Genomic DNA, 10,000 nt, shown 5'->3' with positions numbered 1-10,000 from the left:
GTATGTATACTTATTAATGTCTAGAAAGTGATACAATCTGAGAGCAGGTGTTGAGATTACGGGCAACACATTTGAAAGGAATTAGTTCTTCATCTAAAATCAAACAGTGGCTGATCAGTTTAGTTTTCTATTCTTTGTTTGAAAGTGAAAAGTTTCATCGAGTTCCAGAAACGTGGCTACTAACACTGTTCTTTTATGATACTCTGATGTGTGTGTGTGTGTGTGTGTGTGTGTGTGTGTGTGTGTGTGTGTGTGTTTGTGTGTGTGTGTGTGTTTATGTGTGTACGTGTGTGTGTGTGTGTGTTTGCAAGTTTATGAATCTTGTATCTAAATTTATTCTCAACCTGATTTTCGATGAAGAGAAAATGGCCATGGTCGTCTCTGGCGCTGTGTTCCATGTTAGTTCGATGTCATTAATGTTCTTGCTAATGTTTAAGCTAAACGTTTTTCAAGTACAATTATCCCCTCAGACTACCTCCAGTTTCTTCGCATAGTTTCGGTTGTAAGTATAGACGCACGCACGCACAATGTTGAAATAGTTACACGGACATATTTGTGTGCATGCATGCGTGTGCGTGTGCGTGTGTGTGTGTGTATGTGTGTGTGTATGTGTGTGTGTATGTGTGTGTGTGTGTGCTTGTGTGCTTATGTGTGTGCGTGAGTAAGTTTTTAGTTTGTCTCTGAGTGTATCCCTCTGTGTGTGTAGCGGTGAGGAAGGACATACGATAAAATTTCGTCATATTTATAAGTTAATTTATTTACCGACATCTCCCCAATTTACTGAAACAGCTTCTTTAATAATAATAATAATAATAATAATAATAATAATAATAATAATAATAATAATAATAATAAACAATCAACATTTGTAATTTTTCTCTAACATTTAATTTTTTCTAATGCATACATTATCGTAGTAAAATAGGCTACCTGATTTCCCATTACTCATAAATCCAAAACAATTCATAATGTAATTGCTGTTTCCGCTAACTTTTCACCCGTTTCGCTTGCTTATTTGAAAATCGCATTGCATTTCTTAACGTCAATTTACTCTCTAAACACCTGTGTGATATAAATTAAATCGTTCCATTTCATTACAAGAGATTATGATGCGAAAGAACTATTATTTTTAGACTACTTGCGATTATTCGATTATGACACTTGCGCTAAATATATTTAGTGAAAGAAAAGCAATAAAATTCTGACTTAATTCACTTGCTAGACATATATTCAGGCAGTTGTACTTTTAATCGCTGTAAAGGTTTTCATTGTTTTTTTTTCTGTTTTCTTTTTTTTTTTCTTAACATCAACATTTTTCATTCAGGTATAAGGCCACAAATGAACGTTCGAATGTAAGTCGATTGTGTAATAATGATGCCTTTTATGCGTGTAATTACGCTCCATATAGATTGAATTAACTTCTTCAGGGAGCAAATATCTTACTCTACGGCCTGCACTACTTTCGGATTATAGATGAGAGGTAAAAACTAAGAATTAGCAATTATGTAGAAGCATACACGAAATTTAATTATCATAACTATGTTACTAGAATCTATATCACTTTGCCCGTAGCTATGAAGTATCGAACTGTACAACGGCATTAGGCTTATATCTCAACTTACTAGAAACATATCTCTTCCACCCTTCTTCTACGAGAGGCAAGTTAAGTATTTGTTATATAAAAGCTAATTCAACCAGCATGCTTAAGAGGCCGCATGCCATCACGAATACAGAAGCTTGTGAATATATATAAAGATATTTGAAAATGTCAGCAAAACAACATGGGTTAACATAGTTACGCATAAAACCATCAAATAGATCTTATATTGATTTTTTCGTTTTACTATCACACAAGGTCATGCATTAATAGGAAAAGAAACTAAGATCCTGTGATGTTAAGGCATATCTCATAGGTATGCTGTGGAACTGAAATATGATAGCCATATTGAAATAGTGTAACCAATTATTAATGTAAATATAACATTAAGAAATATAGCATCAAATGCTTGGATTCTATTTTTAGTTTAACATATAAAATTTCAGAATTTTTCGTTGGTAAAGAGTCAAAATATTTATACGATGTTAATATTTCTTATTAGCAGTCGAACAATAGACTGGTAGAATCGTTAGACAATTGGCAGAAATGATTTACGTTACAGTTGAAGTCCCGCCCCTATGAATTTTGCCTTTCGTCCCTCCGGGCTGGATTGGCATTACAGACTTATCTCCTGCACTCAAATTACAATTGTTATTATTAATTTTGTTTGTATTAATTTTATTAATTTTATTAATTTTATTAAGACGCAGCTGTGTGATTAAGAAGTTCACTTTGCGGCCACGCGGTTTCCGGTTTGACCCCACTGTAAGCAAATTTCTCGTACTAAATCTAAACCGACAAACGCGTTGTTAGTGATTTTGGTGGACGGAAACTATGTGAAATTACATTGTATAAACCTGTGTGTGTGTGTGTGTGTGTGTGTGTGTGTGTGTGTGTGTGTCTGTGTGTGTGTGTGTGTGTGTGTGTGTGTGTGTGTGTGTGTGTGTGTGCGTGCGTGCGCGTTTGTGTATGCGTGCGTGTGAGTGTGTCGACATTTTGTATTTGTCACACTCCGCTGCTTAACAGCCGTCTCGCTTTGTTAGCAACCTCGTAACTTAGCGCTGTGAGAACGTTTGAATAAGCGCCAGACAATAAGAAAACAAATCTCGCGGCGATTGTATTCGCCGTAACTATACATCGGTAGTGCACCAGCGTGGCCACGAAGGGAAAGATATGAGGAAAATAGCGGTAGAATTAGAACAGCAACGGTCACAATGCTTTGTGCTATTTTGTCGTTATATTCTTTGGTGCAATATAACAAGGTCAACTCCAACAGTCATTTCCAGGAGTAAAATAAGTATTGAATAGGAGAATCGCAAAAACAAATTTCAAAATTCCGTACAGTGTTCAATGGTGATTTCTTACGTTCTGAGTTCAAATAACGCCAGCGTCAACTTTTTGTTTCACCTTTCTACGGAATATAGATCGAGTTAATTGGCTAATAGCTTCGTCCAGATCTTGTCGTTTTGCCTATGTTTGAGAATATGATAATGAGTGCAGCAATAGTAGCACTACTGCTGCTGCTGCTACTGCTGTTGTTGTTGCCGCTGCTACTTCTGTTACTACTATTATTAGTAGTGGCAATTGTTGTTGCAGTAATAACAGCTTTGACGTCATTTCAAGGAATCGTTACGTCAGTTTTCTTCCAACGCAACGATGCACTTAGGTTTTATGTGGAAAAAAAATGATTGTCCAATTCAGACTGATACAAATTATATAAAACTTTTAAATAATTAAAAAAATGTAAATTTATACAACCTATTAGAACGTGGTGAGGCGCAATGGCCCAGTGGTTAGGGCAGCGGACTCGCGGTCATAGGATCGTGTTTTCGATTCCCAGACCGGGCGTTGTGAGTGTTTATTGAGCGAAAACTCCTAAAGCTCCACGATGGTGGTTAACCCTGCTGTACTCTTTCACCACAATTTTCTCTCACTCTTACTTTCTGTTTTTGTTGTGCCTGTAAATCAAAGGGTCAGCCTTGTCACACTATGTCACGCTGAATATCCTCGAGAACTACGTTAAGGGTACACGTGTCTGTGGAGTCCTCAGCCACTTGCACGCTAATTTCACGAGCAGGCTGTTCCGTTGATCGGATCGACTGGAACCCTCGACGTCGTGAGCGACGGAGTGCCAACAACAATTAGAATGTGGGCATGCCTTTGTGTTTTCAGACAAGCATTCTTTGGCATGAATGGTTTCCAAAAATTTTTATCCATTGCATTTCAAATGACTTTGAACTTAATTATTCACTTTATCAACATACTCGTCAACAGTTTTTTTTTTAATTCTTTAAATGCTCTTAATCCGGCTATGGCTTTTATAGTAAATAACATTGTAACTTCTGTTGATATAAATTTTCTTACAACTCTTCTTTAGAAAGCTTTGCCTGAAACAGCTCTCCGTATGTCTCAAAAAATTGTCGTCTTAATCCGGTTTGTCACATTTATTGACGCTAGCAACAGAGACTGATCTATAATTTCTTTTTGTATGTGCAGATAAATTAATACTGGATATATTGTTTGACATCTTACTCTGTACTATTATTCCGAAAGTATTTCTGACGCCTGAGAAATTCAAATTCTTTAGAGATTCTTCTCACGTTGCGTTACTGAACTGTATTCACTGAGCTTAATAAACATTCAAACTCCAGATGTTGGTGATGCCGTTATTTTTTATATCAGCTGCAAAGCGTTTGTATCTAGTATAAGCGTTTTCTATTAAATATGTTGTGTCTGATGTATGTACTGTTTGTTGGCTCTGTGAATAATAATTCACGTCATGAAGTTAAGCTGCATCAAGTTTGGCTGTTTTCCAAACGGCCATTATTTGGGAAATCTATTTAATTACTAAACGGCTGTTGTATGCACCGATATGGAGGGAACGTAACTATCACAGATATAAAATCAGTCGAAACATTTTACAAGTACATCTTTGAAAGGTCAAATCAATTAACCAGTTATAGAAATATGAACATTATTTGATTTAACAATCAATGTTAACCCTTTCTCTTCAGCAGCCGCAATGTGATCAATGTTAAGATTACTCCCTTCTTAGTTTTTTTTTTCCAAATGCGCTAAAACAACTTCTGTTAAGAATTAAATCACCGTAACGTGAACAAAATATTTCATGCAGGAAGAATATGTCTAATTTAATATTTTCTTAAATTCTACTTATATACAAGACTTCTTTCATGTCCAAAATATTATGGAAACAACAATTTTACTGTAAATAATAAAATGCTATTTCATTTTCTGACATATATTCAATGTGAAAGGTTTTCAGAGGAAAATTTAGTCAGTTAGATAGATAGACATCTGTATATTAGTGTTGCATATTCTATTGCTTCAGAAAGAATGAAACTGTTCGATAACAGAATGTTAAAGAATACAATAATCCCTCGAGAATCGCGGTTGTTACGTTCCAAACCCACCCACTCGCGATAGGTGAGAATCCACGAAGTAGAGACAGTGCTGTATATTTTTTTCTTATTTTTATAATTTGTATATATTTATTTTATTATAAATGCAAAATAACACCACAGAAGAATCGACGTAAGCTTAAGTAATAAACCGCGATAGATGAACCGCGATAGATGAACCGCGATAGATGAACCGCGATAGATGAACCGCGATAGGTGAACCGCGATATGGCAATCGATTACTGTACAACCAGACACTGCAAAACAAAAACAGTCTGCTAAGCCCTGGAACTGATTCAATAAAAACCTTTCAGCCACATGTCACTGATCAGACTAATGAACGAGTAATTGTTTTCTATGCAAACGTGAGCCGATATGATGAAAGTGTAGCGACTTACCTCGATATTTCCGTACCTCACAATTTATACATTAAAACTTAGATTTGTAACTAAAACTTATTCTTTCAGAACCAATAAACCAATGTGTAATGTGGAAGTCGTGTGGTATGAATTATGCATCGTGTGAAAATCAGACAAAATTTGTGTATCGTTTTAAGATCGGATTCATACGTATACGTCTTTGAACGCGCTTTTTCTACCTTCAGCCAGTTAAATATATCCAGTGATATTATTTGGTATTCCTTACTTCACAACATGAACAATCCATTAAATTAAAGTGAATAGGCATTAAATGAAGAGATGTATATCTTCGAATCTAGTAAAAAATGTACCTTTAAATGGTTGTTTCAATCATTCCAGTGTTAGATGTATTAAAGACCCATTAGTAATGAGTGTTCCAACGCTGAAATAAATCGAATGTTGTAAAATAAATGTACGAAAATGATTACCTTCTTTTCATATAGGTTCCTTATATATGAGAAAACGAGAAATTAAGAAATATATATTGTTAACTCATTCCATCAGTATATTAGCGGAGAAAGTCTTCAGTCAAAACTGAGGTAAAACAGACCATGAATTCGGTTCGCTGCGGTGATCTCCATGAATTTATTCCGGATATCGTTATCGTAAAGCAGTGATCTCCAGCAGTTTATCCAATATATTTTTATTGTTCATACAGCGATCTCTGTGGTCGTAATGCAATGATATTCGTGAATCTATCCAAAATATTTTTATCGTACTGTTTTCATTAATAGATTTTCCTCTCTGAAAACATTCTCTTCAATGGCAAAGTCAGTATCTAATTATTAGGAACTATTTAATATTCCGTTTATTAATTAACGTAATTAAAACCACAAAGAATTAGTTCCATATTTATGCAACGTCAGGAAAGAATTCCTGAGTATTGCCAGGTTTCGATAATAAACATATTTCCTGAAGTTGCATGCATAATGTGGTACTTTCTTGTAGTTTTGATTACGCTAATTATTAAATAAATATATTCAGTATATTAAGCAGGTTCCAACATTATGCTGAAATTTTATTACAGCAGTTTTGATTGGGAGACTGCTGAACGAGGGGGAAACAATATTCTCATTTAATGCAAAACTTAAAGGACCAGGGATGTGAGTCAACTGCCTCGAACATTTGTAACCATTTAATTTTCGATGCATTAGTGACTGTTTCAGTTTCACAGCTCAAAGAACAAAAATGAAATATGCAGACTTGATGTAATGCATCGAGATGTAATCAACCAGGAAGGAGTCTTCATGCTTCTCAGTAAAACATCCATATGATTAATTGTACTCTACACTAAACTTTATTGATGGTCATGTTAAATATATTGTAAATTCATTGCTACAGTAGTGAGTATTCAACCAAATAGAACCCAACTATAGCGAAACCGACTTATTATTGTAAAATTAAATGTATCTTTCTTAGACATATAGTGAGATGATTTGATCGGGTTCTCTTCGCTCAGTAGTCTGGGAATCGATCAATAAAACCAGATTTAGTTCAGTTTTAATTGTTTTTAAGGTTATTGACCTGTATTTGGTTTATGATGAATAATTTCCAAGTTATGACTACATCGTATTTTTTACATTCAACTCTGTATTTTACATTCCAACATCAACTCTATTGTACTTGTTTGCTTTGGTTTAAATTACTGTCTTGTTTCAATAACAGGTGATAATATTATTGAATCTGTTGTAGTTAATGCATCTTTTGTATTTTGTACCACTATTCCTGCAGTTGATACTTCAAATATTGTTGCCAATACTGCTGCTGCTGCTACTACTACTACTACTACTACTACTGCTTCTGCTGTTACTACTACTACTACTAATACTACTATTATTACTACTGCTACTGCTGCTGCTGCTGTTACTGCTGCTGCTGTTGCTACTACTGCTACACCTACTACTACTACTATTACTACTACTACTACTACTACTACTACTACTACTACTACTACTACTATCACCATTGAGAACCACATGCTCTACTAATATTTATAGTAAAGGTTTGTTCTCTCTACTTAAATATTTCAGCATCAACAAAAAGTATTGTTTATTGAAATCACCACTAAACCAATTAGATTTTCTTGCTATAAGACTAGCTGTTCGGCCAAAGAGACCGATAGAATAAGTACTAGGATTACAAAGTTTAAGTGCTGGGGGCGATTTCTTCAACTAAAAACCTCTAAGGCGGTGCTCCAGCATGGCCGCAGTCAAATAACTGAAACAAGTAAACGAATTGAAAAAAAAGAATACACTGCGTAACTATTTTACGTATATTAGAAAATAAATAAAGTAACCCGCATTCAGAAATGAACCCCAACACGACAACTAATCAGATGCCGGAATTTCTTTTGTCAGTTAAAGCAAAATAATTTTGAATTAATGCGAAGTACATGTTTACGTTTCAAATATATCGAGTGCTAAGCTATTAATAATTCTTCCCCGACGGCAATATACGTTAAAACCTTCATTCTACAGCATCTTTACATTGGTTTTCAGCTTAAGAATAATATCGCTTAGTTTAACTTCTTAAACTTATTTGTACAAAAATGTATTTTTATCGCCATATAATCCGGTTTTTTAAATATTCATTGTTTTTGTCGTGACACAGTCATTGGAAGTTTAGCAGACATGATTTTCTTTTTGTTTTTTAACAATGCAAATCTGAGATAATTATATAACTAAGCCATTTTGTTTTTTCATATCAGTCGGAAAACATAATGAGCAGGCAATTATCAAACATATATTCTTGTTACATGCATGTTCGACTAAATACGTTTTGCATATGCTATATTACTTTACACCGTGAGCTCATATTCCGCTGAGCTATCATTATTCTTTCATGATTCTACGACGGATACAATAATTCCAGCGATATTATGCAATCGGTTTAATCGACTATACTCCGCTTCCAACATCGTGTTAACTTTATAAAGTAGTAATTTTCATATTTGTATTTCTTTTAGAAATACGATCTACACAACAAATTGATTTCCTGAGGAATGTTGGAACATTGAATATACTGAGAGAGGACTCAAGTCAATTGAAGGAATCACCCTCAGGAATTACTGTAACGACATAGCTATGTAGTAGACTCCACACATATATATTGATGGAGAGCATGCTACCGAACTAAACTAATCCAAATTCTTTCCGACAATGAAAGACCATATATTATTCACAGAAAGTTTACATATGATGATGAAATGGATTTTAATGGTGTACATATAGCTTCAAAATAAATTTTAGAAGAAAATACATTATTCTCTTGTAGGAAATAGTTTTCGTAACAAAATCTCTATCGCCAGTTTTATGAAATTAAGTATAGACTTTATGGTATTTCTAATGGGTGAAATTATACGATTTAAACCAGTTGTGAGTAATTTTGATCTTAAGCTACATGCTACTATTCATACAAATTACAACAAACTGCTTTGGAAATTAATAGTATATGAATAGGAACTTTATAATTTCAAATTACAATCACGGAATCTCTCTCACTCTCTCTTTCTCACTCACTCTCTCTATCTCTATCTCTCTCTCCATCTATCTATCTATCTTTGTATATGTATATATATATATATATATATATATATACAAATTTCCTCCGCTACATAGCTGTTCCAAATTCAAATATATCAACATCCTGTTCAGCGGGGCCATATCTTTCGAACGTTTCTTCAACTTACGGAAGTTACAGTACATCACGAAATCATTGAATAACGCCCATAAAGATTCAAGATTATTTATAAAAGTTGAGAAACCTCGTCTGAGACTTTAAAATAGATATTTGTTTATATATTCTTTTTTGTTTCTTCTTTTCGTCATTTCGGTTTTATCTTAATCGATAAACGTATTCGATTAATAATATATTTGTAAACAGAATGGTGTACATACAAAATATTACTATTGATTTTGAGATTGTTATATCTATTATCCAATTTCAAAGCAGTAAAAACAAGACTGCAATACTGACGTCAGTAACAAAAAATAATAATATGCAAAACACAATTTTTTTTCAATCACAATCGTAAGATAAATATTTGCTATTCTTTCAAAAGAAAGTTTCAAGTTTTAATATCTTACATAATTGATTTCGGCGGCAAACGACGTAAATCGGTACTAAATGTATACTGACGCAAACCAATCACCCTGTCTCTATCGTATTTCTAAAGAATTTTTTAAACTTCTGTCAATTTTTTTTTTTTTTTTTTTTTGCTTTTAGAATGGTTACCAATGTTACTAAAGAACTTCTTCTCTCTTCCATCTATTTTTGGATAGCAATCAAGAAGAAATATTGGCAATAAAAGACGATTGTGATAACTCATAGGTAACTTTCTAACCGACTATCTAGAAGACGATTTAAAAGGCATAAATGACAAATGAACCTCAGTTTTCCCCGCTTCCAGAAATATAAATCAGAGATATCATTTTCGTATTAAAACGTATTCCTATTCCTCAAATATTTGACCAGCATGGTGAAGTTGGGGAAAGATCCTAAAGAATATATACTTCAATTACGGTTCACATCAATAGAAATAGCAATGTGTTACTAATATACCCGTA

General features: G+C 33.9%; 1 protein-coding gene across 10 annotated transcripts in view; it reads right to left on the bottom strand.

Annotated features, from left to right (window-relative positions):
- LOC106873250 (5-hydroxytryptamine receptor) overlaps window positions 1-10,000 on the bottom strand; it is a 538,573-nt gene that overhangs the window by 453,176 nt on the left and 75,397 nt on the right. For 2 of the 10 annotated variants that reach the window (XM_089357606.1, XM_089357603.1), the window contains exon 1: window positions 5,864-6,177. The exons of the other annotated variants lie outside the window; for them this stretch is intronic. The gene's annotated coding sequence lies outside the window, so the exon portion shown is untranslated. Of the gene's footprint in view, window positions 1-5,863; window positions 6,178-10,000 lie in introns of those variants that run through there. 10 annotated transcript variants of the gene reach the window in all.

The sequence above is a fragment of the Octopus bimaculoides genome, chromosome 9 (assembly GCF_046866305.1).
Source record: "Octopus bimaculoides isolate indiv1 chromosome 9, ASM4686630v1, whole genome shotgun sequence".
NCBI lineage: Eukaryota > Metazoa > Mollusca > Cephalopoda > Octopoda > Octopodidae > Octopus > Octopus bimaculoides.
The sequence above is the reverse complement of the archived record's forward strand: the minus strand, read 5'-3'. Positions and strand labels throughout refer to the sequence as shown.